The sequence below is a fragment of the Toxorhynchites rutilus genome, chromosome 3 (assembly GCF_029784135.1).
Source record: "Toxorhynchites rutilus septentrionalis strain SRP chromosome 3, ASM2978413v1, whole genome shotgun sequence".
In the NCBI taxonomy this organism is placed as follows: Eukaryota; Metazoa; Arthropoda; class Insecta; order Diptera; family Culicidae; genus Toxorhynchites; species Toxorhynchites rutilus.
Window position 1 is genome coordinate 326,032,349 of NC_073746.1, and position 25,621 is coordinate 326,057,969.

Below are 25,621 nucleotides of genomic sequence, written 5' to 3' on the forward strand. Positions count from 1 at the left end.
CTTACTTCAGAAATCGATATCAATTGCTCCGTTCGGCAAGGGTGCCCATTGAGTATGATACTCTTTGTGCTATACATAGAGCCTCTCCTGAGGAAGATAGCTGCATCCATTACAGGTGTTCTTGTTTACGACAAATTCATAAGTGTAATGGCATTCGCTGATGACATCACAGTTTTTATCAGGAACGATGAAGAGTTTGATAGGCTTCTCGAAATTTTTGATTCTTTTTCGAGGTATGCAAAAATCAAAATCAATTTTAAAAAATCTGTATTTATGAGATTTAACCGAGCACCATTAGGACCACAGATAACTTCTGAAGCTGACAGTTTGAAAGTTTTAGGAGTTTATTTTGAAAAAACGTGGAATACTACCGTAAATGCATACTATTCAAAATTGTTGAACAATATCAAAGCAGTTCTAAATGTGCATAGCGTCAGACGATTGAATTTATTCGAAAGATGTCAAGTATTGAACTGTTATATACTCTCGAAACATTGGTACGTTGCTCAGATTTTTCCACCATCAAATGCTCATTTGGGAAAAATTAAGTCGGCATGTGGGAAATTCATATGGAAGGGTTCATATTTAAACTTAACAGAAATCAGCTGTACAACGATTTTTTGAGAGGAGGATTGAAATTGATTGACCCAGAGGCAAAATGTAAAGCCTTGTTTCTGAGGAACATTTTTCTTTCTCAAGACGTAAAAGGAAACTTAAAAGAAGAATCCTTCTTGATTTCATGCAGGTCTCCTGAAAAATTGACAAGGAATGCGAGGGAATGGCTAACCGATGGTAAACATGTTATGGAAAACTTCGATCTGAGAACCACGAAGCATTTGTATGACCATTTTCTGGAATCATCTATCCAGAAACCGAACATCGAGGACAGTGTGACTGTCAATTGGAGAGTCGTTTGGGAAAACATATCCTACAATTTTCTCTCCACTCAGGACCGTTCCAAAGTGTTCGAATTTGTGAATGATCTCATTCCAAATCGTGGAAAATTAAAAGCGTACAATATCGGGAACTTGACTTCTGACAGCTGTGATAAATGTGGTTTAATTGATTCTAATTATCACCGATTAAAAGAGTGTCCACAAGCCAAAGAAATATGGAAATGGTGCAGCCATGTTATACAGTCACGGTTTGGCTTAAATTTTCATGATCTAGAAGATGTTCTACAGTTCCAAATAAACGAAAAAAATAAGAAACATAAAGCGGATTTATGGCTGACAGTAAGAGCAATTGCTTTCAATTTACGAGTAACAGAACCGTCGATGTTTGTTTTTAAAAGGGAATTACGGGAATTGAGATGGAATAATAAAAATAATTTTAAAAATCATTTTGGGAACCTTTTAAACATTTGTTTATCGAAATGGATCTAGAAGTGAAAAAGGCAAGAAGACCAGAAAAGAGCTAATGTAGGTTAAGAGAGTTTGAGTTAGGTTAATATTGTCTCCGCAATGTAGAAGTATGCATGGGTCTTTGTGATTGAGTGATGTGTAAATGCGAAGTGTGAATGTGAACTGACCCCGAGAAAGCCGCGGGTAAACGGCCCCCCTCTCCCCTTTAAATTGTAGATTTAAGTTTGATGGAAAATGGAAAATGGAAACTGTTATCGTGCTATCACGTTGTATAATTGAAATAATAAAGAAAACTTGTTGTTTTTGGCAAAAAAAAAAAAAATCTCAGTGGCCAGAGTCTGACGGGCGTGAACGGTGCTTCCGGTCACCATCATGGTCAACAATTGACTCTCGATCCAGATCATCAACTCATTCCGGCGGATGATTAAAATATTCCAATTAAAAAAAACATCCAACCTGATTAAAAATAACACCATCGAAGGTGTCATGAAACGTCGTCGTTGAACCGCACTTATCTACAAAAAGAGACCATAAAAAACTAATAAAATCGTTTGAAGGAATTAGTCCTGTGCAAACAACGAGCTGGTCAGTTGGTGGTGATGGAGTCGTAAATTGATTACTAAAAAAGTTGCGGCAATAAAAAAATCCCCCACAAGAGGCAGCAATAAATAGCACCGATCGAACCTCTTCGCACCATGTTAAAAAAGCATGTGTTCGATTCCCGCGAAAAAATACAAGAACTTGCAACAAGATTTATTTGTAATCCGACAGCGGGAAGCGGTAGAGGTGTCGAACGAAAATCTATTTTCAATATACGACCATAATCCCGTCGTTAAACCATCTTGGGTGCGTGGGGGAAAATCTCTGCCAGTGGGAAGGTTGGGAGACGGGGAAATACCGGGAAGCACGAGAGTGTGAAAAATTTCTCAGAACATGTTTTAATTAAATAATGTTTCGAAAAATAAAAGCTAATTTACTTTCTTTTTTTATTAGTTCACTTCATTGAAACAAGTGCTTCTCGAGCTTTTCAAGGTAAAATAAATTACAATCATTTAATCGATTAAGAACCGGTAGATGGAAGGAAGAGAGAAGAAGCAATAAAAACGTGGAATCGGGATGTTTACGGATAGCCAGTAAACTTTATGCTAAGTTTCTGCTTCGCTCTTCCACTCGAGTGACCGTCCATCAGGCAAACTGCTATTGCTCAGCATTGATGACACGCCATTTGGCATTCGATTAGATAAAACGAAGCATAACAGCTAATTCAAAATTTATCGGGGGTTGATTATGACTACTTCCCACCATCTTCAAGATTTTGTTTCGATTTTGAAGGGGGAGGCATTAACTGAGATAAAATAGAATGTTGTCACGAATTCCAATTGCTCTCTTGGAATTCACTCAAGAAAACGACGGAAGTGACGTTTCGGTGATTTCCGTTCTCAGTAATAATATCCTGTTGATATTATAAATTCATAGTGTTCTCATTTTCGCAATAGGATTATGTTAGGGATTCTTTGAGATTGAGGTAAAGTTGATTGCTAGATGGTTACGGCAAGAGAAACAAAATAAGTGTTGACAACTCTCATCACCATTGCAGTGATTGCGTGAATCTGTGATTCACTCAGATAACATTCCACAATTCACAATCATGAAACATTATGAGCGAATTAAGTTTGCATTTGTCTCTGCGTGTGCCGATTGCGATAAGGGGAAATGTTGTTGATTTATATTTCTTCACCATTTAAAGTAAAAATAATCTGTGGATTGTTAGTGTTTAATCCTTCAATAACGAAGATTGAGCCTGAACTTGTTTTTCGTTTTGCACGATACCTTATGAACAAACATGAAGCTTATTAACGAGATTTAATTTTTTAATTTTCCTAAAACGAATGTTTCTTTTTTTTTGTCCCTTTTATTTATTTTAGCCTCATTGGCATTTTAGCTGTAACAGAGCCGAATTTTAATCGTGTACATGTCACATATTTATCATATTTCGGCGTTAGAGTATTCCCTTCTATACCATTCCATATAGTACACATTTACACAGTAACAGCCATTTAGGCGTAAGAGTTTTCTATCTGTTCTTCCATTATCCAGTTAGACCGGACAGCGGAGACAGTTGATTGATCATTGTTGAGTTATTTATAGAACAGCAGCCCGATGTGTCTTGCAGAGCAGAGCAGTTGTATGGATGAATCGATCATATTTCGACCGTGGATCGATCTCCATCGCTGATGATTGTTGCGTGGACGTAGTTATTCTGTAACAACACAAAGATGGTCAATGAGGGCCCTGAGTTTCGAACTCACGATCGATCGCTTACTAAGCGAACGCGCAACCAATGTGGCTACGGAGGCCCCCAAATGTTTCCTGTATTTTGTGTAAATAAAAATCATCATTCTGAGGAACATTCACCACAGTCGACAATAAACATGTTCAATAAGAAACAACTATACTAAATCATTCACTTGTCTAAATATTCTCTGATGTAATAGTAACCACAAATGGCTACTATTATATTCAAAATAGTTCAGGAGTGAATACGGAGCACATAAGACAAAAAAAAACAAAAGCCATAATATCACATCACAGAGATGGGGATTGATCACAGGACTCTTCCGCCATTTTATAGATTGACATACTTATTGTTACACAATGTTACATCAAATTTACAAAATATTTATTTTTACACTAGCTGTACCCTGCCAGGTTTTGCTGTGGCACATTGTGGTTGCATGGTTGAGTTGAATTTTTCATTTTTTATGTTGTAACAACAATCCTAGATGTGTTTGGTTGTTTTGTATACTGTATCATAGTTTGAGCTCAATCGATTCCGCACTTTTCGAGTTTTTGACGCGTACACGCGTTCTCGTGTCACGATGTTCGTGGTCGAACCGATTTTCTTGAAGTTATGCACTGAAAACTTGTAGGCATGAGAATAGGACGTATACTATATATCAGGGATGGCCAATCGGTAGTCCGCGGTCTACCGGTCGCCCGCGTCTGTATTTCTAGGCGCCCGCCAGCTGGTCTAGGATAGTGTCACCTCCAAATGCAATGGAATGAATATCCCTCCACCTTTTGTCGTGATCATATTTTATAGATATTTCTTCATTAAAGTTTCGGTTTTAAATATTTATTTTTCAGATTGTTGGTTCTTTAATATTAACACATCCAGTTGTTCGACCACTTGTAAATAAACTAAGGAATTGTCACAAGGAATAACTTAAATAATTTGTTAAATGACCAATTGAAAATGTTGGAAACATCCGGCATAAGGTTTCGAAAACCAATAAAAACTAAATTTTCGTAAAAAACTTCGCTTTTGAAGAATGCGTATGCGAGATTCATTGAAGTATCGTTATTTTAATTTTAAAAGTAAATTTTAAGTAATGTGAACTAATTAAGCAGATTATTTTTCTCAAGAAACATAGTCATGAATAGAACAACAGTGATGAATGAGAAATTATAAATTTTCTAAAATTAAATATTGGGCCCTATTATGTAATTAGAGTTGAAAAAAAAATTACTTGTTAGCTTTATTTTATTGTTGTTGATACAGTCGGGTGAAAGCTGTCGGCATAATTTTTCGAGCTGTTTGGTTTTTTTGTTGCGTTCCTGATGCTTTGCTTTAAGAAACAATTCAGAGACGTTTCAAGAAAAAAAAATTTTAGAGAAAGAACTCGATTCGATAAGATTCTATCGCTTAACAAAATGATAGTTATAGTTATAGGGATCGAATTGATCGTTCGATTCAATTTACATAATAGGGGCCAATATTTCCGATGGATAGTTCTTATACTTCTAGTTAATTGGTTAATTAAGAATAATTAATAATTTTCATTTAATTAGAAAACATCTGGACATACATGTAATGCGTCACGTGTGCACCCGTGGCCGAGTGTCTCACATTATCATGCCGGGTGTTCGGGTTCGATCCCCGTTTTCTGGCCGGGGGATTTTTCGCCAAAGAAATTTCCTTTGACTTGCACTGTGGTCACGCGTATTATAGAGCTTGCCCCTCGGAATACATTCAAGGCGTGTTATTTGGCTTAAGAAATCTCAACTAAGTATTAATAAATGACGCTAATTAATGCATACGTTGAGACGGCAAAAGTTCCACAGGGAACGTTAACGCCATTCAAGTAAGTAATGCGACACGAATAATTGGATATTTTGATATGATTCTCTAATTGGACGTTTTTGTAAACCTCCTTTGTGCAATTTTCAACAACGCGATGAATTTTTAGGAGTGTTTTGAACCATTTTACTAGATTATGTATTTTGCACACTTTCCTAGTGATTATTTGTTAGATTTTCCGGTTTTAACATATTTTTCACAGTTTGTTGTGTTCGTTGATAAGTCAAATTACAGGTCACAATCGCCTCTATTGCGACACTGAGTAGTGTCTCGGTATGACCCATTAGAGGTAATTCTTTTTTTGCTTTAAATAAATATAAATAATGCCAAACATAGCATCAGCAAAAAACCATTAGCAAAATTACAGAGACACGCACAGTCTGTGACACAAATTGTATTTTCCAGTGCATTTATTGTGTACCGTTATAGAATCATTTAATTAAATAATTAATTGAAAGTTATTATTAGAAATGCAACAACTGATATTCATCTATAAATCCACTGACAATAATCCAATAAAATCCAATCGTGCTATACGTCTGGCATTTAGTCGAAATCTTGGTGGTAGTCTCAGTTCTAAAAAGAACGCTTCAGCTGGACTTGATGTCACCATCCAATTTCGTCAAAATTTTCACTGTCGCCCAAGTGAGGTGTAAGTATAAATCGTATCAATTTGTTTTGTAATGACCAAACATACGAAACTGCTTACAAACTGCTGCTTGTCGAGTCGTTTTTGATGAGATTAATCGTTAGAATGCGGAACATATTTTATGAGAAAGCGCCAAAAATGTGGATGAGTTTGAGTATATTCAAAATAGCTTTAGCAAAAAGGGGCGCTTGAAACCATTTCTTAAATCCATCGAAAAATGGATGAGCTTTCAGCGACAGTATCTAGATTTTTTCAATTTGTATACCCAATATATTCGCGAAAGACGAAATCATTTGTTGATAATGATGATGATGATGGTCCCACCTCATACCCCTACAATGGTTTGAGGAAGACGATTTATCATTAAGATGATTTTTAAAGTTTAACAAGTTTAACAAGTTTAACAGTTTAACATAAAACGAACTGGTTCTGTTGCAGACATAAATTGCTATCATAAGAACATTGAACAAAAGACGGACATCGAAAAATAAAGATATAATCCCAAGGCATGTCAAACAAATTTCCAACCCGGGAAGATCCTTGACTGATCGGGAATCGAACCCGTTATCCTCAAGTTTCCACTAGATACTGTCGTGAGATCTGTCGTGGTACAGAAAAAACTCGATATAACCATCTTCTAATACGATAGTTTACGAGTATTCTGTCTGGGCTACCCCTGGTTCGAATCCGGTTTCCACTGAAGACCCTAGAACATTTCATTGTATAACTATTTTCGCCAATGTTCAAAATCAAGTTATCTATGTCTACCGAAACGCGCGCGTGGCTCAAGCTTTTGTAGACTACTCATTTATATTTTTTTCAAATCTAATTCACAACAACAATAATGCAACAAAAATCCATCATCATCAATACGAACATGATAGTTTATGCAAACATAGAAACATTGAAACATTTTTACAAGTTCACAACACAGTTTTCACATGTGAGAGACACAATTCTTTGGACTCCATTGTTGCCGCTCGTTTGATATTTCTGGGCATCGAATTGAAGAATTTTAATCCTTTATACAGTAGTGATTTTTGGGACCTACTAAAAAAAGTTAGGTGTTCTTGCATTAATCGCGTTTCTTGTATTATTGGTATTAGGTGATTCCTATAGGAGCGCTATCCTCCGCACTCGAACGGTCAAAATCATTGTTCGCTGAAAAACAAATCTACAAAAAGATTTCTACGATCAAAAATATCAAAAAAATCGAAAAGATAGACTTTTGCGATTTTTTGGAGTACAATGAACCGATCCAAAACATCGGAAATCGGAGAGGAAAAGATCGATCTTCTGAATATCGATGCAAGATCACCCAATTCTAGTTCAAACTTTGTTTTATTGTCTAGTACTAAATTCATTTTCTAATGACTTTTTGATACAGTCAACATTGGTAGACCGCAGCCTAATATTTGAACAAGTAGTCGCCCGTTGTGCCCAAAAGTTTGGCCACCACTGCTATATATGATACCGCTAGGGTACCGATTACCACATGTTTTATACCGATTAGGGTGGTCCTATGCAATAGTATTTTGGTATAAATAATATCCAAATAATCGACCTGTACATTGTTTTTCAAAGAGAACGAATGTCATCCGACCTTGAAACGCAATGCGTATAGACGTCATTGAGCTTCGTGTTCCATTTCTGTGAAGCGTAAATTGTTATGAATTTTCGAGTGAAATAAACACGCTTTTAAATCAAAAATTTTAAATGAATTATGGCTCTATTGTGTGTTCTGTGTAACAGAATAACACATTCTTTACAGGTAGGGAAAATATCGGACTAAAATAGTCTCTGATAATTATTTTATACTCTGGATAATATTTTGGCTGAAATGCAAGGAGATTTATAGAAAAATAGTTGAGTTAGGGTCAAGGCTATGTCTACTAAGTATTCAAACAACATCGAATAAACATTTTCATTCAAATTTCAACAATTTAAATTGCTTTCAGGTCTGCTAATGACGAAATATGGGTGATTGTTCGATATTGTTATCACAAACATAGTTTTTTTTTATAGCCTTGCATGGCAGATGGAAACTGTACAATTCATTTTCTTAAAGATTTCACCAACGGCACGATCGCAAGCCTAGGTGGATGTCCAATATGTCAACGAAATCTGATAATGACGGACAATCATTCATAAAAATTAACAACGCAGACATTGACATGGAAAACCGTTCAGTAGTGCCATATTCGCCTCAGCTGAGCAAAACATTCGACCTCGGTATGTCAAACACAAGTATGAAAGAAAAAGTAACGAACGTTTCAATGATGTGAAGATCTTCAAAACATTTAAACACACTTACAATACGTCAGTTATTTGTTCTTTTACAATCAACATATTCACTAAGAAATAATTTTTATGGCAGAACAACGTTTGCCAACGGGTCAGCTAGTATATAGTATATATATATATATATATATATATATATATATATATATATATATATATATATATATATATATATATATATATATATATATATATATATATATATATATATATATATATATATATATATATATATATATATATATATATATATATATATATATATATATATATATATATATATATATATATATATATATAGATAGATAGATAGACAGAGATAGACATAGATGAAGGAAATCGTCACATATAACACATTTTCATTGCTGAATAGTCAATTTTCATTAGAATCTCTATTTCAGAAACGCTGTTACAAATAATTGAACAATGAAAGCCCTAACATTCTTTCGGGTATAGGCCAAAATTTAACCAATTTTTCTTATTCATATTACTAAACATTTGCAAAAGAGTGACAGTCCGTATCAGTGATAAAATGTATTTTTCCCCATCTCTTCATTTTATTAGGCTCATTTAGAAATTCAGCTGTAACAGACCCGAGTTTGTTCGTGTAAATTTTTATCTTACGCTAATTTTGTGGTATATTACACAGGACCCATTTAAGCGTAAGAGTATTCCTATCTTATCGATACACATGAATGTATGGGAAAAATTTCAAAAAGATACCCTATACAAAATGTTTACCACCTCGAAAAAACACCCTATGGCAAATATTAGCTCAATCGGACCTAAGGGAAAGTGGTGCAAAGCGGTCAAAGTTTGAGTTTTTTGAAAATCGAAAAATCATCCAAGGGGGAAGTAAAGGAAATCGGGGTTTTCGAAAAAAAAAATTGTTGCCGAATGTCTTAAAATTGCTAAAATTGCTTAAAAAGTTTTTTTTTGTCAAAAATCGACACTCTGGGACTTTTTTTCTCGGAATACGAAACGAATACGAAAATATCGAAAACCACGAATTCCTTTATTTCCCCCATGGATGATTTTTCGATTTTCAAAAAACTCAAACTTTGATCGCTTTACGCCATTCTTTCTTAAGTCCGATTGAGCTAATATTTGGAATAGGGTGTTTTTTCGAGGTGGTGATCATTTTTTATGAGCTAACTTTTTGAAATTAGAAATGACCATTTTGGCTTTTTTCGGCGCAAGAATATTCCTATTGTTCGAATGTTCACAGTTGAACCATACACAGCGGGACAGTTGATATGAGGCTTTCATTGAGTGTCAAAATGTTTGCGTTAGTAAATTCCGTAAAAAATAAGCATCGTTTATTTTTCAGTTTTTGTAGTTGTTCTAACTATTTTTTTTGCTGTTTTTATGTTAAGTGGTAAGAAGGTATGAATTTACTATAAATGGATGACAAAAAAAGATCTTTTGTGCAGAAATCTTCATTAAAATTACTATTAAAGTAGAGTTCGGAATTTGTATCAAGTTTCGATGTATGATTTATATTCCGAACAGTAGATGTTGGAACAAATGTTTGTAAGCTTGTTCCTTGCAAAAAATAGGTAGCAGTCCAACCCAACGAGAGTAAAGTTTATTTTATTGGTCAGGTTTTCAACTAAAACCACTATAACGAAACCGGAAATCTGAAGTACCAGAGTGGTTTCTATCATATACAGAGTCGATTATATACTGACACGATTATATATGATTCAATTATGTACAATTTTGGACTCTATTATATACAGTTGGAAAAAAGCTTTATATTTCACAGATGACTTTTTCAAGAAAAAAAATTAATATTTCAAAGTTAAGGTGAAAGTTAATTGGTTATAAGTACAATGGAGAAAAAAAATAAGATTCTAATTGAAGGTTCAGCAGAAATTGTTCAAAATGATATTGCAGCGTAATTGGAAAATTTAGGAGTTAGATGTCGAAGAACAAATTATAAAGCGTTCAGAGAGTTTCAATTTAGATTATAGAAGCAATCAAGTTTATTATGCATTTTTTGGGATAAAATAACTATAAAAAAATAAAAATTTATTTTTTCCTCATTTTTCAAACAGAAGCAATATAATCATTTTACGTAGCTTACTATTTTTCGTAATTATTGATTGTATTTGTTTTTCATAGTTTACATCAGTGGTGGTCAGACATGGCGCGGGCCGCGTTAGAATTTTCATTTTAGCCGCGGGCCGCAATGATTTCTCACTACTTTTCATAATGAAATATAAAATATACGTATTTTACTGATACTTTTTTTGATTCATTTTTTTAAAATTAGAAAGCATTCAGTTCTGTACATTATTTCACTGACATAATTATGGCTATACTCGATAATGTGAATACGGTATCACGATTAAATTGGACGGTTTTTCAATCATCAAAAAGTTTCTTTTGCTGCAATATCAATGTTTTTTTGCTTCAATATTGAAAATCCTTAAATACAAACATGCTTCAACACCGTTTCGAAGCTATTCGAACTACTTTTCTTAAGCCATTTGATCTAAAACAGCTTGAATGTGAGAGATAGCGATGCCAAGCGCGCTTTCCAAGTGACTGTCAATGATTTTGTTTCTTTACATTGATTTCACTTCTTTCATAACTGAAACAATTGCTCTCAAATATTTGTGGATTCAAGTTCTGTGGTTATTAGTTTTGGAAATCACGCTTCTGGAACAAATCTGGAGTAGAAATCTAAGACAACATGGTTTTCAAATTTGTCACGCAGCTCTAAATCACACTGCGTTTCAATGAGTTCCGTCTGTATGTTTTCACCGGCATATACATCATCAAAACTGAATGGGGAAGAGAAAATTGGAGATTTTTTTTCATGTGCTTCGAAGTACCAAAATCTGCGATCAGCCATTATCGACTGGAGTGCATCAACATTTTTCTTAGTTGTCGACACTTGAGAAATTTTCAATGTCAGAAAATGGGTAAAACGAAAATTTCACATTTGTTGTTTGAAATTGAGTTTGTTTTCGAGTGAAAAAAAGAAAAGAAGCTTGGGACTCACGATGATCCAATGCGTGCGAGTTGATTGATGATTTGGGCGATATTCTTCAATACATCCTCGAATCCTACATTCATTAAAAAAAAGCTAATTCCTCGATAAGTTAGGAATCCTTCTCTCATCTATCACCACTGAATAAAATACATAGTCAGCAGCTCGTTCTCTCAAACTTTAAAACAAACAATTTTCGCTCCTAACTCAGCCAATTTTCCAGCACAGGATGTGGCAACAAACTTGTCTATTTTTGACCTTCCTTCAAAACAGCAGCATTCATTACATGTAAAAAAACAACTTTATGATTCATGCAAGTATATTTCAGACAATTTTCCCTGCTTTCCTTTTTTACTAGTGCAGGCTCCCATTTTGCTTCAATTTACACAACACACGCCACAGTGATAAAAAAGCGATTACCAATAGACGCTGAAAATGTAAATGAACTCGACTGCCCTCTAATCGAATGAATTTTCTCCCAAACTTTCTCTCTCTTATGTACTCACGCGTACATACGTTCTCTCTCTCTTGTCAGTTACTCGGTTGCGAGTTAACGCCAAACGATCCGAAGAATTACGAACGTACCCATATTACGAATTTTGACATTTGATTTGCATGTATGGAGTTACTCCTACCGAGCTACTTCAAAGTTTTTTTTGGCTACTCGCCCGTTTACCCCATACACACCAATCAAGTGTCAAATTTCATGATATGAGTACGTTTGTAATTCTTCGGATCGTTTGACGTTTTCTAACAACCTAGTAACTGATAAAGTATAAACCCGGATTTACTGCCGTTACTTGCACGAATTTTGACGAGTGTGAGCAGAACAGAACCAAAAACGTGAAAAAGTCCTGTGAGTACTGTGAGAACAATTGTTAGGAGGTTAAATTAGTATGGACGGAAAAACGGAAAATAAAACAGAAAATAATAAACTCGGATACACACGATTAACAAGAGTTACTCATAAAGTTAATTTTATTCAATTGCATGGAAGAATTTTCAGCTATATTGTTAATTTCGTTCTTTTTTTTCAAATCAGGCTGCGGGTCGCATTAACAACGTTGGAAGGTCGCAAGTTGGCCACCACTGGTTCACATGGTTTCGGCACTATGGGCGCAATATTTTTGATATTTTTTCTTGAAGCTTCTTCTTTCTTGAAAAAAGACATTTTTGCGAGTATAACATTTTTTCGTAGACTAGCTATTTCGGTTTAATTTGATATATCGCGATTCGAATATCGGTCCAGTACTCTGAAAGTTATGATTTTTTATTTAAATTGCATTTTTGTTGTTCGGAATTTGTCAGCTGTACAATACGATTCCCTAATTCGTAAATGGTAAATGGTTTGAATAAAAATAAATGGTTTGAATCAGGTGATTATATACTTGACGGAGCACTCGCTTCTTTAACCCTTTGCGGTCGTATTAATTTTGGGCATAGGTATCGTACTGGTCGGAATTATTTTCCCTGGAAAAAGCAGTGATACATGCAAGAATATGAAAAATAAACATTTTTTATTTATTTTGTGCGAAATCTTTCAAAGTAGTCTCCAAGAATGAATCATATGAAGTAGAATCAATACTTGATTTTATTTTTATTACCCGTTGAATATGAGACACTTTTGCCATTATAGCAATAAATCGCATCAATTATATGCCAGCAATGTGTATCCGAAAAGATCAGCACTTTTTAATTTTAACAAAAAAAAATTTAATTTTAATTTTTTTTCTGTTTATTTTACAGAATATTCAGATGACTTAAGACACTTATGCAAACACTTATTTTGCTCTTTAAAAACAACTACTTCAACATAATTCAAACCAGTCACTTAAAAAATGTTTTCAGCGTGTCCGAAATGATCAAAAGTTTTCACTTTAGATGAACAAAGATTTTGTCGCTTGAGACACTTATACGATTATTCAAATAACATGAGACATTTATGCAAACAGTAGTTCAGATATTTACGAACAATCGTTTCCATCACACCAAAGTGTTACAATGACTAAATTCGGCTGTAATGATTTTTGTCCTACATTCTTATGCATTCAACGCCCTGTGCGTTATTTTGTGTGGGTGATACTTTGATACACTTTGTTTGATACTTAGTACCGTTATCTATAACTCGTAGCAGCGCTGTATTGATTCGTGAACAGGTTCATTAGACATCAAGCTTCGTTTAGGAAAAGCATAAACTGATACTTGGTCGCGTAAAATATAAGATTAGCATAGTTTCTTGCTGTGGTGACTGAGAGCAGACAAACTACCAGAACGGTAAAAAAGGTATGGTGGCTGAGAACAGACAAACTACCACAAAGAGTTAATCAATAAAAATGTATTTTCTGTATCGAAAAAGACTGTTCCAGCCAAGCCATTTTTTCGAATGATAGCCATTTTTTATAATGATATTTTTTCGAATGATGGAAATTTTTATTGAAAACTCCACCAAATCCTGCAAATTACATGTTTAAATTATCGACGAAAACAAAAACAAATTCTGTTTGCGTTAACAGCTGGGAACAGCAGTTACACGACAAGAAAGCCTAAAAATGTTTGAAAGTTCACTAACTAATCTCGACCATAGGAACCATAGTTTGAGGCATAGATTTTCAAATAAATCACGGTAAAAAAGAACAATATTGCAAATATTTTTTTCTTTATACTCAAAATACAGTACAAATTTATAAAAAAAAAAACGGGACGATGAAAAATGGTCGAAATAACAGTACTGTCCCGTTCGAAACGGTACGTTTGGTCAGCCTATCAGTAAGGTGAAAACGGGCGTAGCTCAAACTGCAATATTTCATCTTCTAATCTCTTCCTTAGAACGAGCACTGTATTTGCAATTTAGGCATTTGAGCACCGGGGAAGGTTTTCGTGATAGTTTGAGACCCCTCCCCCCTCTCTTAGGGGAGCTGCCATAGAAATGAAACACACATTTCTATATAACTCGAGAGTAAGTCAAGCAAATGAAACGAAACTTGGCATGTAGAGGTGCTATAAATGATTCTATGGTGGTTAGATACTCCCCCCCCCCCTCTCTTAGGGGGCGCTGCCATACAAAAGAAACACAAATTTCTGCATAACCCGAGAATTAATCAAGCAAACAAAACCAAATTTGGCATCTGGAGGTTTTATGGGGAAGAAACATTTCTAAGATGGTTCAACTCTCCTCCCGCCTTTCTAAAAGGGGACTTCCATAGAAATTTAAACCCAAATTTCTGCATAAGTCGAGAACTAATCAAGCAAATGGAAGCAAATTTGGCATATGGAGGTTTTAGGGAGCAATAAATGTTTTTGTGGTGGTTTGACGCTCCTTTCTCCTCTCTAAAAAGGGGAGGGGATGGTGCTGAACAACTCGAGAACTAATCAAACAAATGGAATTAAACTTAGCATATAGAGGTTTTAGGGATCGATAAACGTTTCTATGGTGGTTCGACACTCCTCCACCCTCTCTAAGGGGAAAAGAGGGGAGGAGTCTGCCTTTATTCTATCATACTTTCTGTATCAAACATTCATCCCATGTAACGGAGAAACATGTTATTTGAAGATGATTGAAAAATCTTGAACGAGTGTTGTGTTTGAAAATAATCTCATATTATAATGTGAAGCTTTGGTAGAAGTACTAGGAATTTTATGGTAAAAGGTAAATTCAACGGGGTCGATTAGAAGATCAATCAATGAACAGTTCTGCGATTGGACTCATAAATTTGCGCTTAGTAAGAAAACGTGAATGTTTGAACGTATTGATTACAAAAAACAAATTTTGGGCGGGACGAAGTTTGCCGGGTCAGCTAGTGATGTATGAAAATGTGCTCGGCCGCTACATTAGTCGCCTGTTGTTGACAGCAGGGTAGATGTGCACAGAAATGCACATGATGAATATATGAAGAAATGCTTCTAGTTTTCGTCAATGTGAACCATTTACGGACTAAGGAATCGTAATGTAAAGTGTATCAAAAATCTTAAAGAATTTCCGATTCAACTGATGTGCAAATTATCAAAATCCGTTCGCTCCAAAAATAGCTATTAACGTTGAAACTATTTGAAAAAACGTGACATTATTTCTGATTTTGCACCCGTATTGAAAGAATGTCTCATGTCAAAAAATGATATGAATCTACCATTCGTCAAATTGACTAACAACATACTTCTTTGAACTGAACTATTTAAAACCATGATAAATCGTTAAAGAGCCTTTAGCAAGAAGGTTTTACAGAAAATCGTTTCGCTATAGAACTTAAATTTATCCCCTGCAGCACACTCAAATTCTTCTAATGATAACCCGAAGCATCCTTTCGTCGCGATTTATCGGGTGTTAATTTAAGCGGAACGTGCCACCGGCAACATATGTCTGCCTGCTCGCCCTCTAGACACACACACACACACACACATACCAAACGATCTCATTAGGGAACCTCCCTTCTACCCAACAGTCTCGACCAAACTCAGAACTCAGACACACTTTATCGACTAGCAATTTCGTTCGTTCGTTCGTTAATCCTTTCACGTATTAAGCGCTCCGGTGGAGGTGCTGAGTGAAGATGCGAAAATTTTACGACATTATGAAATTTTCTACCCTCCAACACAGTTTTTATGGTGGCTCTTGCCCGCGCACTTTTCCGACGAGATATTTCACCTCCCAATGGTTGTGAATTATTTCGAAATTACATTTCCCAGTGCGGAGAATTTATTTTTGAGCATCAAATTGAATCAACCACGGTTCTCAATAAATAAAGTGAAAATATCTGTGAAGCATATTTCAAGGTCCTACACCATGTTGTTTCCACACAGACGCCAGCCGTGATCTTGTGGCTCACACAACATTAATTTCCAGATTTAGCATTGTTTCGTCTGACTTTGACTGCGCGTCTGTCAGAGTGCAGGGCACAGTGGGGAGGGGGCATCATTACACTTCAAACGAATTGTTATTACCGTTGAAAGATTACATTCGCGCGCACTCACAGCGGAAATAAACAACCATCAAGAGATGGTTGCCTTCTGTGGGTGGATGGATACATGCGCGGCGCGGTCTGTTCTCGCATACCCTCCCCCCAACGACAAAGGATGGTGAGTCGTAGTCGTTGCATTGCTAAAACATGTCATGTTCAACAATAGTTATATGGGGATGGAATCGTTCCTAATTGAATTTGGTGGATGTAAGGACCGGTATCGCAACCATTTCGGGTGCGAAGATGGCAGCTGTTTATCTAAAGTCGCATGTAGAGGAGCGGACAGATAAGGAATGCAAGAAGGGCGGAATACGCGGTTTACGATCCTCTGGGGAATTTTGTGATGATTTCGGTACGGTATTAACAGGGTGTGAAATTCCTAACGCAGAAGGGTCGGATGATGACGATGATGGTGTCATAACCATCATCAGAAGGCGGATGATGTGTTGTATTTGTGATTTTATTACCCAACACAAATTCAGATGCGGTTGCATCGCGAGCTGGTGAAGACGAGGAGTTGCAGTAACGGCCCCATTAATATCGAATGAGGATCCATCGTACGTTGCATTTGCGCGTTTGGGTTCGTTGAGAAAAATTTAACATGAATCTGGTCAGGGTTCCACCAGATCCAGTGATATTGATGATATTTTTTTGGTGTTTAATAATTTAACCCCTTCCCGTATAACATCGAGTCTTACTCGTGGGTACTTGAATAACATAGGGCGCTAGAACACTCAGCAGGCTAGTGAAATCACTTGATGTGTAACGTATTAAATAATACGGGAAGGGGTTAAGATTGGGTCGGTTAGAGATGGATATGTATTATAAAATTTTGCACATCGATTGGAAATTGCTTCTGAGTGTTAGATATCATTCTTCTGTGAGATATCTTCATAAATATGCAAATACGACAAATAATGAATAAATTCATAACATTTTGAATGTCTACCTACATGTCGAGACGAATGTTTCATTTGAACTGTGAAATCAGGAAGAATGAAACCAAAAATAAGGAAGAAATCAGGATAGCTCATATTGGGTTGTCAGGAAAGTTCGTGCCGATTTTTGGGAAAACAAAAGCATTATTTTTATTGGCAGACTTACGTGTATTCAATTTTATTATACATTCTTCATTCCTATTATTTTGTTCTTTCGTCATTTTTTTCGCTGCTTTTGTTTTGTTTTCTTGTTTTTTTTTTTCATGCTGACTATAGACTCGAAATTTCTTCCATTGAGAGAATGTTGTGGGGATTTTTTTCGTTTATATTTTTTGCCAAAAATCTACAACATCACTACATTCAATTGCAAAGAAATCAATTTTCAGAATTTCTTTGAATAAGGAAAACATGTCAGCAGTGGATGAACCGTTGATTTTCTTTCAAAAATTTCGATTCGTTTATAGATATATTTATTACAGTTACACCATTGAAGTCGATTCTGCTTTGAATCTGACAAGCAAACATTGTATGAAATCTCATTATTATGACTTCCAAATAGTTTCTCTTGAGTAATATTATACTCTGAAACGTATTCCTTCATCTTCTTCAATTTCTTCTTCATTATTCCGTAAATACGTCAGATTTACTTGTTTCATGAAAATATCTTGCACTGTTTTGAAAAGCCACATTAGTGCATAGTAAAAATAATTCGGAGTTTTTATTCTGAAAAAGCTTAATTTTTCGATTTTCAACGATTGATATATTGATAAAATAGTACAGCTTTGTATGAGTGGAATTTAATGTAATGTAAGTATTATACATGTGCGGACCGGAGAGCTACTAGAAAAGTCCTCATTTCTAACCAGGAAAAGTTTGATTGGGATTCCGGTAAATTTTTACCTAAAATTCATTCTTTCTTACAAGGTAAAGCGTACAAAAATCAGGAAAAATTAGGATAATTTCTGAAAAATCAGGAATATCTGTACGGGAAATAAGACAAAAAATAACAAAGTAAACCACACAATGTAACATAATGTGTCATAAATTTGATTGCAATATGCTAATTATTTTTGAAGCATGCAATGCTTCAGTTCATATGTCTTTGATGTCTGGAATTTTCGTGCCAACTTTAAGGATAAAATTTTGGAAAAATCAGCTTTTTATATTATTTTTGGAATAATGACGCTTTTTTACGCAAAACACTTTTCTGTAACTGAGATATTTTCCTTAAAAATATTGAATCGTTAATTAACGGGAATACACATCTTCGCGAACTTTGCGACAATTTCATGAAAAAGAATCTAGCGAAAAAAATTGTTCTGATTTTGCTCAAACCCTGTGGATTTACTTCTTTCAACATAGTCACGTGTTGCTTTTATTTAGTGCGTTGTTTTAAATTAGGAAAGGGAATCTGAGCATCCCCCTAATTATCATTCTATGTTATTGAAACTATGAAAATTAGAACTATTGGTAATAGAAGAGTAATTTGTACATAACAAATATTGAAATTAGAAAAAAAATCAGAGAGTGAAAGTTAACCAAGATTGATTTATTGGATTAAATTCACATTCAAAGAAGATTTTTTTTTCTTGATCAAGAATTGTATTTCTAGGAGGGTGCGATTGTAGCTAAAATGATTGCAATAATAGTGATGGATAAAATAATAAGGCTCTTTAATGATAATGTTGCGATTGTTCCACTCAAATTTTTGAGTCCCAATCATTGAGAGCCATTTCTACAAATACAAACATCTCAACCTACTCATCAATAAACTGAAATACACTCGACAAAATAATTAGAGGAACAGAGTGCGAAGTCGAATATTTTTTGGGGATTTTTGAAATACTGTAACTTCGTGAAGAATAAACGCTTGAAGATGGGATGCTTCAAGCGTTTATTCTACATCATTTTAAAGATTGCAGCATTGAAACATCAAAAATTAAAATATTCTTCACAAATCTGAAAAAAAATGTTTGTATCGTTTTAAAAAAGGTGCCTAAACAGGTTTTTTTTTGTAATGTTTTAGAAAATTTCTGATGTTTACAAAAAACAAATGAGTCTAGTATTTCCCCAAAACTCCTGGGAACGTTTCGTATTGATACGTGCAGCCATTTTTTCAGCCAATCGTTCGAAGTTTTGAGTACGCTAGAGGAGCACTTCATCGCAAATTATACTAGAAGTACAAAATGCGTAACTTTCGTTTTTAGGAGCTTGTGGGTAAGGAGTGTGTGTTTAGGTGGGCATGCGTATGACGAATTTCATACTAACTCGACTGTCCATTGGCAGCACCATGTCAAAAAACAGTTTTTGCTCAAATGATGAAATGTAGGAAATTGTTCAAGTTTCCAAACAGAACATATCAAACAAATTTGAACAAAAAATAACACTGAAAAAAAGGTTTTAAAAATTAAAATTCTTTTTTCTCAAATATGTATTTTTTTTCTAAATTCGTAAAGAACAATGAAGAGTTTATACAGGGTTTTCCAACTTTAAATTTCGAAAGTAAATTGAAATAAAACACACTTAGAATTCGAATTTCGATGAAACTTTTATCTCAAATTAAAGTTTGGTTTATGCCATTATGTGTGAAATACAACATCATTCAAATGTCCTCCTAGGGCTTCCTCGCACACCTTGATCCGGAACAGGTAATTTTAGATGACTTTTCGGCACATATGGGGCGGTATCTCGGTCATAACTTCACGAATGTTGTCTTTCAAATGTTCAAGAGTTTGCGGAGAGTTGGCATAGACACGGTCTTTCGCATAACCCCACAAAAAAAAGTCTAGCGGGTTCAAATCGCATGATCGCGATTTGTACGCGAAATTATGCGTCCCTCAAATTTCGTTCGCAATATGGCCATGTTCGGTCGTGCTGTGTGGCACGTGGCGCCGTCCTCCTGAAACCACATGTCATCCGTATCCATATCTTCAATTTGTGGCAAAAAAAAAAATCGGTTAACATGCGGCCATAGCGCTCACCATTCAAAGTTACCGTCTCGCCGTCCTCATTTTCAAAGAAATACGGTCCGATGACTCCACCAGACCATAAGGCGCACCAAACAGTGACTTTTGGCGGATGCAATGGCCTCTCAACAATCACGTGTGGATTTTCTGAGCCCCATATACGGAAATTTTGGGTGTTCACATAGCCACCGAGCTCGAAATGTGCCTCATCGCTGAAGAAAGTTTGATGCGAAAATTCAGCGTTTTGCTGCTGTTGTTCGTTCACCCAATCGACGTATGCCCGACGCATTCCATGGTCACCACGCTCTATTTTTTGTACCAGTTGGACTTTATATGGATGTAGGTGCAAGTCCAAATGCAAAATTCGCCACAATGATGTGTTTAACAAGCCCAATTGCTGAGCACGCCGTGGAATCGAAACATTCGGGTCATCCTCCACACTGGCAGCAACAGCAGCAATATTTTCGGCCGAATGCACATTACGATAATGCACAGGTTTCACAATATCCGCTACGGATCCAGTTTGTTCGAATTTACGCACTACATTAGCGATTGTGTGCTCTGTAGGCCATGTAGGTCCATGACGACCAAAATCCGTCCGTAATGCTCGAAAAACATTTGCCGGTTTTTCATCATTTTTGTAATATAATTTAACTCAATTAACACGTTGTGCGATGCTAAAACGATCTATATTGTAAAATGGCAGACATTCAACTAACGATATGACGCTTTGGTTGACAGCTATGTCAAACGGTTGTCAGCGCAGGGCTGTATACTGTCGGAAGCCCGAAATGGAAAACACTGTTCAATAACGAACAAGTCATTCATTCATCGGAAAAAAAGCCACTTCTATAGGAACAGAGTTTTCCTGACAATAACTGTTTCATGTTTTCTTTGAGAAATTACTACTAATGTTTCACTCGTAACTTTTTTGTGTGTAAATTCTTGCAATTGATATGCTTTGCAGACTTTTTCTATTTTCAACATGTCAATTCCGAGAATTTACATCCAAAATGTTTGGATTACAATAATTTTTCTCCATGCAAAAATACCATATATTTCAAAAGCTATAAGCAATAGAATGTTGACGTCTTCGACCATATTTTGATATTACAGGGTGGACTCGATTATATACAGTTTCTGATTTCTTTTTACTGTATATAATCGAGTCAAGTGTTTTTATTCGTTTTTTGGATGAAAAGGAAAAGGAAGGATGAAATTATTCTTTTTAAAATTTTGCTTGCAAGAGTGAATGTTTCTTCTTTTTCTTCTCCTTGTTTTTTCTCTTCATTTTCTGTTTATTATTATCTTTCCCATTTGCTTCTCCTTCATATTGTTCTTCTTCTGCTTATTCTAAAATTTAAATGTTTTGTAAGGGCCAGTCTAGAAATGTTTCGTGAAGGAAAATTTCTCGATTTCTCTGGATGGGGGTATTCAAGTGAATCCAAAACAAGGTTGGCGGTTGTACTTGTGTCTTGGTGGACCATTTGGCTGCAAGGGCCTTGTCGGGACCGTATCGGCTCTGTGGCGGACAAGACTGAGTATTGGCTTGTCTTTTGACATTGATTTTTTTTTGAACTTATATCTGTAAATAAAATCAGCTCGTTTTTTTTTTGCTAAACTGATTTTAATGCTGAGAAAAAAATATCTTTTAGATAACTTGTCTTGCCTAAATCTCTGTAGGGGAAGGATGCGGGACCATCATCATCGTCATCATTTTTCAATGACACTAACGTTCCCTGTGAAACCTTTACTGTCTTATCGTAGGTATTACATGAGTCATTTTTATTCGTAGTACATAGCTGAAATTTCTTATGCCACATAACATACCTTGAATGTTTTCTGAGTGGCGAGCTCTAGAATACCTCTTCGACGAACAATTTCCTGGCCAGCACGGGAATCGAACTCCCGGCATGGAATGTGTGACGTTAATCACTCGGCCACGAGAGCACAAATATCGGACCTACTAACGTGTATGAAAAATACGCAATTAGGTCCTCAATTACCTTGAGATATGAGAACTGTCATTAGCGGATGGAATACGACGTTGTTGAGTAAATTGATGGATGAATTTTAAAATCAAATGAAGGGGAAAAACTGCTTTTCATCAAGATAATGTATTTCGCTATCAGTCGAGACGTAATAATAATAAAATTATAGTTAAAACAGAAACTTACATAAACAAATATCTACTCTGACTACTAATGTGTGCCAATGGAATCAATTTAAACACCTTATAAAATCATCACGGTAAAAATTGAAGGGATTTTTAACTCATTCTATTTGAAAGATACATTATCGTAGATCAGCGGTAAACGGTAAACCGCGGTCTACGCTTTGTCCACCCACGATCTAAATATTATAATTCAATCTTTTCGAAATGTAGTCTTTCGCTATCGCTCTGAGGGAAGTCCTAGCTCTAGTACTAATCAATACAACCATTTTCCGTCGATTCGGTAAACGTCATTTTAAAATTTCGTTGTTGGAACCCACGTCAAACACGAATTGACAGCCCAAAGATTTCGTTGAAAATTCATGCTATACTGAACACAGCTGAAGCGGTCTAAGCTGTGGATATTTTCGATTTCTCGAACCCGGCGGAATTGCATTCAAGCGCGACGGCCTCCGGCGCCATCGTCCCGAAAAAGCTTTTAACGGTCTGGTTGACTAAAATTTCCCTTCCGATGATTTTCACCCGCTCCATGCTCAACCCCCCAATGGTGTGGCAATGGTGTTTGTGTTAAGTTCAACTCATCGGGAAATTTGTTTCTCGTCTCAAGATTGTGAAACAAAATATTGACCTCAGGGAAGTGCTTTCGTGGTTTCCCCAAAACAAACAGAAGAAATTATTTCTTTGCAAGGACCAGTCTTTCAAATCAATTTAAGGATGAATGTTACATGAATCTGGGCTCCGCGCGACCCAAAATAGTTTTATTTTTTTTCTGTAATACGCAAGATCATAACGAAGGCATAAATTAACTCAGCTCCGATGAGGAGATAAGGGAAAACAAATACCCTCCGACCCATATTGTGCATCCCTGCCGAGAGATTATACAAAGGCACCAAAAAATCACACGCTGAGAAATGCATACACTCGCAAAAAAAAAAAAAAAAATAACAAACGAATGATAATACCGACTGCCGTTAAGCTTAACGGCATTTGCGTGCTCGTTTACCATTTTATTAAAACATCCACTCATAACAGTAACATTTAATCTGCGGACCATTTCATGGTTGTTGCATGTTTCGCTTTAAGGAACATCGTCTTTTCTTCGGCTCCGGCATATCATCCGATCAACCTCCTGTCATGAAATCCCTCGCGTAATTTCTATAATGCTCTATCGAGGCACGTCAGGCCAATCGACACGTGGATCATGGGTGCATCAACAGCAACACCTCATTGGTTCATTCATTATTTTTTATTAAATTCAACTCACGAACACAAACGTCTGCTTTTTTGTATGATTTGAATTTTTCTATTTTTTATGTCTTTTTATTTGCAGAGCCTCAAGATTCAACAGCATGTAAGGATAACGGAACAATAACAAATCTGGCATCCCTCCACTCGGTTGGAAGTTGACTGGCGTTAAACATCAAGTTGAGCATCGATATATCCATATTATGAGACCCATTAAAGATGGTGAGTTTATACATAACACCAAACGTGCGAATCACGCGAAGAGTAATTACCTAATCAAAGTACTGTCAGAAATTGTTCAATGGCACAGATCATTCAGACGGAAAATTAAATAATACCATGGGGACGCATTATCATCTAAATCTTTACTAAGGCGAGGGACGAAAACCATGGGAACGAGCGGTCTTTTGACTAACATGTAATCAAACTTAATTAATCAAATCAAGCTAGAAGCAATTATTTAAATAAACAAACATTTTCGACTCAGTCGCCTTGACACAAATTAATTTTGATTGCTCTTGCCTGTTCCTCCTGTAACTTTTTTGTCCATTGACACGTTGAATCCCGAATAGTCCTTGCTATGCTTCCCATTCAACCCGCATCGGAAGTATTTGCACAATATCAGTGTCAGTCCTCGCTCCCAAAGATAGTCATTGTATAAAAAGAAAATATTCAGAAATTCGACTAGAAAGTGGTCATATATCGTAAAACATCCGAACAAACCATTTTTCGAATATTTCCTCATGCTGTAACTGTCAATCCCAGTGATCAACGTTTTTCTGTCGAAAAGTTCAACGTCAGTTTATAGGGACCGACACGGGGCTCAAAGTGTGAATTTCAACAGACACTTGATAAGGGGAACGTGACTGTGTCGATCTTGAAATTTGTCTACGAGTCGAAAGGTAATGAGAAATCAATTACATGCTCAATTACCTATAATGAGTTATGGTGACGAGCAATATATTTCAATGTTCCGCATGTGCTCGCTGTCATACGTGAGTGATTGTGACCTACTTATCGTAAAATGTTCTCCCATTTTACCATCGTTATCATTCATTCTCGTTTCGCTGAACGTTGAATACATAGGCAAACCCACCGGGAACGGAATTCGAACGGTTCTACAATGTGAGTGAGTTTGATTTGAATTTGCATATTGTTGAATTTGGACAGAATGTGAAACGAATGCGATAAAATCAAATTAGGCCACACAAATTATGCAGATGCCGAACAAATGGAATCAGAAAATGATACACCGAACGAAAATAATTGGAAATAATAACAGCGCAAAAAATGGAGCGAAAATTTTCTCCTCATAACTGGAATTCATTCTCACGAAAATATAATCAATGTCAGTTCCAATTAGCTCCATCATCGAAGCGATGGAATGAGAAAAGAGAAATTCAACCAAATTCTGCTCCTGCTACTCGACTTCCATTTCATCCCACGATGTGAAATTTTCGCCGCAAATCGGAAAAATATTTGGTGATGAAACATGTTGAATTATATTTGTGTTTCTCACAGACCTGAATGAACAAAATTTTCACTCATCAAATCCCATTCCAATCTCTCTCTCTCTCTCGTCATGGGCGCGATCAAAATCATTTGGAGGAAAAATGGCCCACATTTCCGCCTCGAGCAATCCTCGATTCCCATCTTACCTGTTTTCACGGCCTCACGGGGCTGACCGCACATTATAATGCAAATTTGATTCCAGAACAAAGTGCTACAATCAGCGCGTGGCGTAATCATCTGCAATCAAACGCTGGTGGCGCATAGCATTAGCGAAGGCGACACGTGGCGAGATAAACGTGCTGGGCGGCCAACACAATCCAAACCGTCAACCGTCTATTTGGATATCAACTGTAATTACTCTTCTTTTCCTCTTGGGCTC

The 25,621-nt window shown here is 36.0% G+C and overlaps 1 protein-coding gene across 7 annotated transcripts in view; it reads left to right on the forward strand.

Annotated features, from left to right (window-relative positions):
• The window catches only part of LOC129780406 (uncharacterized), a 171,965-nt gene that overhangs the window by 125,758 nt on the left and 20,586 nt on the right, over positions 1–25,621 (forward strand). For all 7 annotated transcript variants that reach the window (XM_055788656.1, XM_055788663.1, XM_055788658.1 and 4 more), the window contains one exon: positions 23,816–23,952. The gene's annotated coding sequence lies outside the window, so the exon portion shown is untranslated. The remainder of the gene's footprint in view (positions 1–23,815; positions 23,953–25,621) is intronic.